Source organism: Phyllostomus discolor, chromosome 4 (assembly GCF_004126475.2).
Source record: "Phyllostomus discolor isolate MPI-MPIP mPhyDis1 chromosome 4, mPhyDis1.pri.v3, whole genome shotgun sequence".
Lineage (NCBI taxonomy): Eukaryota > Metazoa > Chordata > Mammalia > Chiroptera > Phyllostomidae > Phyllostomus > Phyllostomus discolor.
The window spans coordinates 116,923,539-116,933,963 of NC_040906.2; the positions used below are offsets into that span (position 1 = coordinate 116,923,539).

The window sequence follows — 10,425 nt, forward strand, 5'->3', positions numbered from 1 at the left end:
TCAGGTTAGAGTCTATTCATGTGTTCACTCTTTAAGCCAGAAGTGCAGTACCTGGCTCCCAGTAGTACTCAAAACATGTTTGCTTCATTCAGTGTTTGCTTGTCCCTCCCACATGGTCCTCACACGTCTGACTCCAGCTCTGTGGTAGCACTCCCTTTCCTGCCTGTGGCCGTGGGGTGGGGGTGGGTGGTAAGTAGGCTGCTCAGGCCCAGCAGCGGTTTGAAGGAGGAGACCTTTTGGGTAGTCACTGTCCTTTCTGTGCTTACATTGATGTTGAAGAAAATGACTAGAATAGTTTTTCAAAAACACTGTCTCAGGTTCCTCCCAGAAGGGCAGGAAGTTTTCTAATGTAAATGACAAAAAGCTCGCAGTGTCACTCACTCATTTCCATTCTCCTGACCTCTATTTTCACCTGAAAAACTACGAGTTAGAAAAACAGCTCCCAAGTCCCTTGCCTGCTCAGCTGCAGTGATAGCTCCGACCACAAGGGGGCACTCTGCACACACCACCACCTGTGGGACGATTTCCTCATCACTGCTTCCTGTAAGGGAGGTCTGAGCGTGAGAATCTGTCAGGTATCCCTAATTCTGCCATAACTTGGGCTGGTCGTCACCTTCCCTTTGACATTTCTGCCCAAAGTATCAGTCTGTATTCAGCTGCTGTCCTCCCTCAGCTGGCTGCCATTGCAACATGGAAATTTTCCTCTAGTTTAATCTTATGTGGTGACTTGTTTGGGCTTTAAACTTGGAAAGCTAAGAGTACCAGTAAAATGAGCAGGGAGCTTCAGGTATAACTAATGAGTGTATCTGTGTATCTATTTTTAAAATTTTATTGATTAGTTTTAGGGAAAGGGAGAGAGAGAAACATCAATTTGTTGTTCCACTTACTGATGCATTCATTGGTTGCTTCTTGTATGTGCCCTGACCAGAGATCGAACCCACAACCTTGGCACATGAAGACGACGCTGAAACCAACTGAGCTAATTGACTTGTGTATCTATTCTTTGAGGTGAATATGGAAAGAGGATGCGGTATAATGGCGGAGGGGTGTGGCCTGACAGGAAAACAATTACTGGGAACAAATTATTAGAATGTTAATCTATGATTAGTGATTCGAATGGATGTGAGCAGAGACATGCAGTCACTATAAAGAAAGCCTGCTCTCTGGCCAGCAGACCCTCTTAAGACTGGAAGAGTTGCGGGCTGAGAGAGGTCAGCAAGCCAGCAGATCTGACGGGAACCAGGCTGGCAGTGAGGCCCATCTGGTTCCCATGGCAAGTTGGCAGTGAGCATGGTGATAGGCACCTCAGACGGGCAGAGCTCATGTCCTCCCACCCCCAACCCATCAGTGGCCTGTGTCCTAGCTGCACCCTCTGTCTCCACATGATCTGGCTTACTACGTGGGTCCCCTCTGAGAGAGGATGTGCTCACTCAGAGCTCTCTACAGCCTTGGCAGTCCCGGTGTTCCCTGTCAACGAGCCAGTTGGCATTCTGGCTGCAGACTGCAGGGCAAGTGCTAAATGAGTCTGCAGGACCCCACAAAGTGGGAGCATGTGCTTCTGACAGCTGCCTTCTCCCAGGGCTTTCTATGGAATTTTGGGGTGGTTTGGATTCAGAGCCTAGGATTCCATACAGGACCTGCCAGGTACTCACTGCGGGACCCTGGACAAATCACTCATCCTCTGTAACCCAGCTCCTTGTTTTTTGTTTTGTTTTGTTTTAGATTGTATTTATTTTTAGAGGGAGGGTAAGGGATGGAGAAAGAGAGAGGGAAAGAAACATTAACCTGTGAGAGAAATATTGATTAGTTGCCTCTCACATGAGTCCCAACCTGCAACCTAGGCATTTGCCCTGACCGGGAATTGAGCCATGCCTATCAGGGCCCCGCTCCTTGCTCTTAAAACAGGGTAACATACCTATAGACTTGCTAATGAAATTAAAGGGGGCTGCACTGGAGAGCTGGGACACAGAAGGCGAAGACCCTAAAGACGCATGGCTCCAAGAAGTCAGTAGGGTGAGCCTCAGCAAGAAGTGCTCCCGGCCCCGCCCCCACCCCCACCCCCACCCAAGCAACTCGTTGCCCCTCCCTACATGCCTTTGGTTCCTCTACCCCACACCTCTAGCCCCAGGAAGCTTCCAGAACCAAACCTTATTTCCCCCACCGCAGCCATCCCGGTTGCGAAGCACTAGTCGAGTCCAGTCTGGCGCCGGTAGATGGAGAACTGCAGGTCCCGAGAGGACCAGGCGTGAGGGGTGGAGCCCGAAGCCTGGTCCAGGTCCAGGTCCCGGTCTGCCCCGCCCAGTGGAGAAGGACTGAGGAGGGAGGGATGTCAGCCGTCCTGCGCGCCCCCTGGCGGGAGCTCGGTCCCAACCAGTGCGGCCCACCGCATCTGACCCCTGGCTACGAACACAACTGGGTGTGTTCAGGCCCACTCCACTGATCCTTAATCTGAGTGATCTTGCCCCAGGCACTTCCTGTCTCAGAGACACTCATCTGTAACGCAGAGATACTAGCACTTGCCCTGCCTAACTGTCCAGTAGAGTGACTCCTCTGAGATAATGAGTAACAACTATTACTTTTTTAAAATTTTAAAAAGGTTTTATTTATTTATTTTTAGAGAGGGAAGGGAGGGAGAGAGAGAAACATCAATGTGCGGTTGCTGGGGGTCATGGCCTGCAATCCAGGCATGTACCCTGACTGGGAATCGAACCTGCAACACTTTTTTTTAATCTATCACTCTGCTCACTGTCTTAATCATGTATTATCTCCTATAATCTCTCAATAGTCATATGGAATGCTAACTATTGCTATGCCCATTTTACTACAGAAAATCGAGACTGAAAAGGTTACAGATGGAAAAATATTTTGCAAACTGCAAAGCATCAGGTGATTAGATCTCTGTCCCTCTGTCCCTGTCTCTCTCTGACACACACACACACACAGGCAGTGAAGGGGATGGGAAGATGCAAGGCCTCATGTGATTGTGTGGCACCATAACGCAGGCTAGCTGCACCTTCCTTCCCTGCCTCCAAAACATTCCAGAGAGCCATCTTCTCTTCCCACATCCCCAGGGATACCAAGTGTCCTAGAACCCTGAACTCCCATGTCACCCTTCCCAGGTGAAACCAGCAAAGTCCTTTCCAACATCTAATTTCTGTCCCTCCCAGTAGCACTTCCAATCCCTTATCTGGGTGCAGGTGGCCAGGAAGGCACTGGGACTTCCACACTGAGGAGCGACTTGTGCCTGTTGAACAGGTAGCAGGTAGAGCAGTTAAGTAGGGCAGGGCTGTTTGTGGTGCCGCCACACTCCCATGCCTATATAATCTGCTCTGGGCTGAACCAGTTTGGGATTAAATTTTACCTTCTTCGTTAAAGGGGGTCTGGAACACTGAACAACACTTGAGACACAAAGGGACACTTGCGGCACAATGGCAGAAAGAGGACAGACGTTTTGGGGCTGGCTGATGGTGGCAGGTAGGCAGGACTGAGTCACACCCCTTAGACCACTGATACTGTGCCCTTGCCCGTGGAGAGTCAAGACACAGTCATGTGTGTATTAATAGTGCAAGTTACCCGATTTACCATTCCAAAAGGGCTTAGATCACCGTTACCCGATTTACAATTCCAGAAGGGCTTAGGTCACAATTTCTGGCCTCATTACCCTCCCTTGAGCAAATTGGTTCTTGCCTATGACCTTAGCCATCAGCAGCTTTGCCTTCTGGACATCTCTCCTTGGCGCTTACAACATGCCTAAAACAAACTTCCTGACCCTTCCTACCTAGAGTGGTACTCCTCCCTTCCTCAGCATTCTAGCATTCTATCCCGTAAAGGTGTACCCTGGGCCTCTTCCCCACCCTATCTTATCTCCCCAACTTCAGCCTCTCCTTTCTCCAAGCTGTGTATGTCCCGTGGAGTCTCTAGGTGGTTTTCTCTTTGTTTTGAACAACATCATTATTTGGCTTGACTTAATAGATTTAACACATTAATTTTTTAAAAGATTTTATTTATTTTTAGAGAGAAGGGAAAAACATCAATGTGTGGTTGCCTCTTGCACACCCCCTACTGGGGACCTGGCCTGCAACCCAGGCATGTGCCGTGACTGGGAATCAAACCGGCGACCCTTTGGTTCACAGGCCCGAGCTCAATCCACTGAGCTATACCATCCAGGGCAGATTTAATGCATTTAGACCTTTACCCAACAATATATATTTTTCTCAAGCATGTATGACACATTTATAAATGTTAGCCACATTCTAGGTTATAAAAGAAGTCTCAAATACAAAATATGTACACCACATTGCATACCTACAACACACTTAAGGAGCAACATTTAACAAATAATTGGAGCTTCTCTGCCTGAAAAGCGACAGAAGGCCTCTGCCCGGGCTCAGTCTCTGTTCCCTCTGAGACCCCCCTAAGCTTTAGCAAGGTCCGGGGGCTGTATAAGTGCAAAACACTTTCAAATGGTCAAAGAAGATAACATAAGGATCAGAAGGTTCTTAAAACTGAATTATAATAAAAACAATATATATTAAAACTTATGGGATATAGCTAAAATAGTACTTGAGAAAACTGTAGCCTTAATTCCCTATATCGGGAAAGGGGAAAGTCTGAAATGTAATGTAATGTGCTAAGTATTAAAGTTAAGAAAATAGAAAAAGAACAAGACTGACTCAAAGAAAGTAGAGATAATGAGACAGAAGTTTAGCAGAAATTTTAAAAATAAAGAAATAAAGTAAAACTAAATTCCCAGGCAACAATAAGCTAAAGGAGTTCATCACCAACAAACCAATATTACAAGAAATCTTAAAGGAACTTCTTTAAGAAGAGGAGCCCTGGCTAGTGTGGCTCAGTGGATTGAGTGCCGGCCTGCAAAAGCAAAGGATCACTGGGTCAACCTAGTCAGGGCACATGCCTGGGTTGTGGGCCAGGTCCCCAGTAGGGGTAGTGAGAGAGGCAACCACACACTGAATTTCTCTCTCTCTTTATCCCTCCCTTTCCCTTTCTCTGGAAATAAAATCTTAAAAAAAAAAAATAAGAGGAGGAAAAACTATTTAAAAATGTAAATAATAAAATGGAGATAACTATGTATCTATCAATAACTTTAAATGTAAATAGATTTGATGCTGCAACCCAAAGGTGCCTGAATGGGTAAGAAAACAAGACCCTTACATATGCTGCCTCCAGGAGGCCCACTTCAGATCAAAAGACACACACGCGCGGACTGAAGGTACAGGGATGGAAAAGATATTTCATGAAAATAGAAATGAAAAAAATCTGGGTTACCAATACTTAGACAAAATAGACTTTAAAACAAAGGCTATATAAGAGACAACGACTCAGCAATTGCACTTCTGGGTGTTTATTTGAGGATACCCAAAATGCTAATTTAAGAAGACACATGCAGCCCTATGCTCACTGCAGCATTACTTACAGTAACTAAGATCATGGAAGCAATCTCAGTGTCCACTGACAAGTGAATGGATAAAGAAGATATGGTACATATATACAATGAAATATTACTCAGCCATAAAAAATAATGAAATACTGCCATCTGCAATGACATAGATGAACCTAGAGGGTATTATAATAAGTGAAAAAAGACAGAGAAAGACAAATAACGTGATTTCACTTATATGTAGAATTAAAAAAACCCAAACAATTCATAGATACAAAGGATGTTTTGATGGTTGCCACGCAGGAGCAGGAATTGGTCAGAAGGGGAAGGGATTTGGACATGCAAATCACCATGATAAAAAGAGCCATGGGGATGTCCATGCAGCAGAGGGGACCCAGTCAGTAATACTGTACTATGTGTGGTGTCAGGTGGGTACTAGATTTAGCAGGTGATAGCTTTCTAAGTTGTATCAATGTATAAATCACTATATTGATCACCTGAAACTAATATTTTATGTCAACTGTAACTAAAAAATTAAAAAGTACAAAAGAAGCAGAAAACAAAAATATGAAGGTCAATATAAATAAAAGACAAATCTCTGGTGAAATGTCATTAAAAAGGTATAAGACATGAAAAACAATTTTAGGAATAAAAAAAGGAGACATACTTCAGATAGAACAGAGATTAAAAAGATAGTCAAATAGTATGCCATAATATTTAAAGCTTTCAAGAAACATCCAGAAAAATTATTAAACAAAATTGACTTCAAAAAGCGTGAGCTTCGCCACCCCCACCCCAATCAAGCACTGCTCTGGCTGCACTGTACTGGCTGGACGGCCCCTGCTAAGCCAGCTCCCCTGTAGTCTCCTTCCAGCCGCTGTCATGATCATCTACCCGGACCGCGTCAGCCATCTATGCGACGTTCTTTAGTATCTACAAGACCCGGGAGGTCGCGGGGAAGATGGTCAGTACAACAGAGGGTAACACTGACGACTCATTCCCTGGTGGAAATGTCCCCACTGAAGGTCCCTCAGGGACAGTAATCGCCAGCGATGACATTGTCGGGAACCATCATTTGTAGGAAGCCAGCTTCACAAAAGAAGACTGTAAGTACATCAAAGGTACATGAAATCAATCAAAGGCAAACTTGAAAAACAGAGACCAGAAAGAGTAAAGCCTATTACGACGGGCTGCAGAACAAATTAAGCACATTCGTACTAATTTCAGAAACTACCAGTTCTTTATTGGTGAAAACATGAATTCAGATGGCATGGTTGCTCTGCTTGACGACTGTGAGGATGTTGTGACCCATATGTAATTTTCTTTAAGCATGGTTTAGAAATGGAAAAAAGTTAACAAACTTGGCAGTTTGGGCCTATCACCTGTCATCATAACCAGTTGCTGCTCTTCATCCACCCCCTAGGACGAGGACCAATAGGACTTGGGCTCTTCATTTATTTTGACCTTGATTTATTTGGAGCAGAGGCATTGTTTTTAAGGGAAAAAAAAAAACATGTCACGTAGGTTGCCTAAAAATAAAATGCGTTTAAACTGAAAAAAATTTTGAGTCCTTAGTTAAAATGTTTTCGTACAGAAAACAATAGACTCAGGCAGTTTTATAGGTAAGTTCTACGAAACTTTAAATAAATAGATTATTTCAATCCACTATTAATAAGTCATTTACAAGTTCAACATAGAAATAAAGAAAAATTTAAATGATATTCTCAATAGATGCAGAAAAATAATTTTCATATCTATTCAGATTAAAATTTTAACAAGTTAGGAATAAAAACAGTAAATATTATGTTCAATGACAAAGTGTTGGAAGCTTTCCTTTTCTGATCAGAAATGAGACAGGGATACCCAGAATTAGTTTCCACTCATCATTTTTCTGTAGGTTCTAGCTGGTGCAGTGTAACAAGAAATAAGAAATACAAGGTATAGAAAGGGAGGAACCAAACTGTCTTTGTTCTCAGATGGTAGATGGGTTGTATCTAGAAAACACCAAACACAGATGGACAAACTAAGAAGTAAGCCCTGACTGGCGTGGCTTAGTTGAACATTCTCCCATAAAGCAAAGTCGCCAGTTTGATTCCCAGTCAGGGCACATGCCTGGGTTGCAGGTCAGGTCCCAGGTTGGGGGCCCGCGAGAGGTAACCCATTGATGTTTCTCTTTTTTCCTTTCTTCCCCTCTCTCTAAAAGTAAGTAAAATCTGAAAAAAGAAGGTAGTTTATGAAGTTGCAGGATCGATAAAATCAGTCACTTTCAAACTCGTTGGAAAACAGAAATTGAAGGAAACCTTCAATTTGCCATAGCATCAAAAAATTAATAACAATAAAGTGAGCAAAAGTTGTGTGAGAGATTTATGTCCTAGACGAATGTGGAAACTGAGGCAAATAAATGAAGTCCAGGCTGGCCGTGCGGACCTGCTCAACTAACATATATGAACATTAAGTCTATGTGTTGGCTTGCAAGAAATGTTCTGGGTATTCCCTGTAGAATCCAGAGATGTAAGCCCTACGGAACTGGGAAGGACCAGAACCGACAGGGAGGAGCAGAGCCCCCTCCCTGACCCCCACAAGAGAACTCCCAGTCTGAGCAGCAGCAGGAGGTCTCTGCCCAGGCTGAGTCCCTACGCTCCCTCCAAGACCTTGCCTAGCTGTAGCTGGATCAGGGGTCTGCAAACCTTTTGAAATAGGTAAAACTAAATATTTCAGACTGTGCAAGCTATGTGGTCTCTGTCACAACTATCAACCACACCATTACAGCATGAAAGCCATCAAAGACACGTAAACAAGTGAGTTTGAGTACAGCTGTGTTTTGGTGAAACTTCATGTACACAAATTCAAATTTCGTACTTTCTATGTGCCAAATATTACCTTTAAATTTTGTTCCCAAACATTAAAAAAATATTAAAAAAACCCATTCTAACCCATGAGCCATTCAAAACCAAGCAACAGGCTTTTCAGCTGCAGGCCACAGTCACTCTTGCTTCCTCTGGCTGCCCTCCAGTATGGCAAAAGGCTGGGCCAGGTCGGGAATAACAGATATCTTGGGAACATCAGGCATTGCAAGTGCTGTTGGGAATAGGCTTCTGGAGAACTGGGGGTTTTAAACCATCTTTAATAATCTTTGGTGGCTTCTCTTATCCTTAGTTAGGGCTGGAATGTCTTAGGATGGCATTTGTGGCCCTCTGTGACTTGACCCCTGCCTGCCCTAAGGGTCACTTTCAGCTCTTCCTGCTTTCCTCAAAGTTTCCAGGACTACAGTCCCTCTGTCAGGGCTACAACTTGTCATGCTTTTCTATACCGTGGCCTGGCTAGCCACAGCCCTGAGCCTGCTCCCTTCCCCAGGCTGAGCTGGAAAATCCCCTATCTTCTCCCACACTGCTATGATTCACACTTGGCCTGCTGTAGCCCTCAGTGGGCTGAGGACTCCATCCTTTAAAAAAATAGATTAGATTTTATTTTATTATTCAATTTTAGAGAGAGCAGAGGGGAGGAAGAAAGGGAGAAACATAGCAATGAGAAACATTGATCTGTTGCCTCTCACATGCGCCCTAACCGGGGATTGAACCCACAATCCAGACATGTGCCCTGATGGGTAATTGAACCAAGGACCTTTTGCTTTGCAGAATGACACCCCACCAACTGAGCCACACTGGTCAGGGCTCCCTGTCCTTCTTATGCATCTCTGCATCCCCAGGTGTGAAGGCTTCTTGGAAATCATCTTGGAAAGCTTCCAGAGAGAAGGTTAAATTTCTGTGCTGGTGCAAGATGTAAGATTTTTCCATTAGGAAATCAGGGGAGTCTCTGGTCCTGACGCTGATCCACAGGAGCAATTCCTGCTCTGCTTTGGACTTGGGACCTGAGAGGGGGAATGGCATTCCCACTTCTCTGGAGCAGGAAGCAAGGGAGTTAGTGGAACAAATGCTCTGAGCTGACCCACCCTGGGGCAGTCACTGAAGCCTTTCTTTCCCAGTCCATAAAATGCACAGACCCATGTTTACCTCTTCGAAGGCTGTGATTGCTTTGCTTTGTGAACTCGGGTGTAGATTTTTAATTAGCTACACCCCTTCTGCCAGAGAGACAGAGAGGGTGTGCTGAGGGATGATGTTCCTAGTTTGAGATTTCGATCAGCAATGGAGCATGTTAGGGCCTTCCTGGCACCAGCACCATGCCTCTTCCCCTTACATGGGTAAGGAGAGGAGAAATTGGGGTGATTGTGGCAGAGGTGATGAGGTCTGGAATGTGGGACAAGGAAAGCAAGGGTCCTTTGTTCACTGGAATTCAACACAGGAACAAAGAAAATATAAAGAAAGGAAGACTGGGCACCAAGGCTAGTGAAGAACTGTGGGTGGTGGTAAGGGGGAACCCATTCTCAGCATTCCAGGATCGCACAGACTGGGCTGGGAAGGGAATTTGATGAACATCTACGGAGCAGGGAGTGAGCATTCTCTCCTGGCTTGAAGAACCTGGAGGCACATGGCCTCTTGCAGCTCGTTTGGTAACCACACCACCTGGGGACCTCCACGCCACAGCTGAAGAAATCAAGTTGGTTCTGGTGTCCTGAAGCCAACAGTCTACAGCCGGCCTCTTCATGAGGCCTCCAAGAGGTCCTGCCAACCCTCCTCTGCAGCTGCAGAGAGAAGAGGGCTAAAAGAAGAAACCAGACTGATAAACAGCTCTATGTGCTCATGTTGAAAGGTTGCATGTCTGCGTTCCACACACGTGGGCACCTGCAGAGGCTGGGGAGGGTCTCTTGAGTAGCACTCCATTCCCCTTCTCTGTTCGCTGAAGACGGCGCGGGCAGACCTGGGTGCTGTGTGATTGATAGAGAAGAAGGGGTCAATCAATTGTTACCTTTACACTCCATCCCACTCCCGAGGCAGTGTCAGGCTAGTTGGGCCCGGCGGGTGGCGAAGAGGGTCCAGCAAGCGATTTCCTAGAGTACAGAGGATTGGGGACGCACAGGCACCACGGCTGGAAACCGGGCAGAACTGTGATGAGACGCAGTCTCCGCAGCC

General features: G+C 45.4%; 1 pseudogene; it reads left to right on the top strand.

The window, feature by feature from the left end:
- The first annotated feature begins 6,359 nt into the window (after nucleotides 1-6,359).
- LOC114494975 lies at nucleotides 6,360-7,319 on the top strand (annotated as a pseudogene).
- Nucleotides 7,320-10,425: the final 3,106 nt, after the last annotated feature.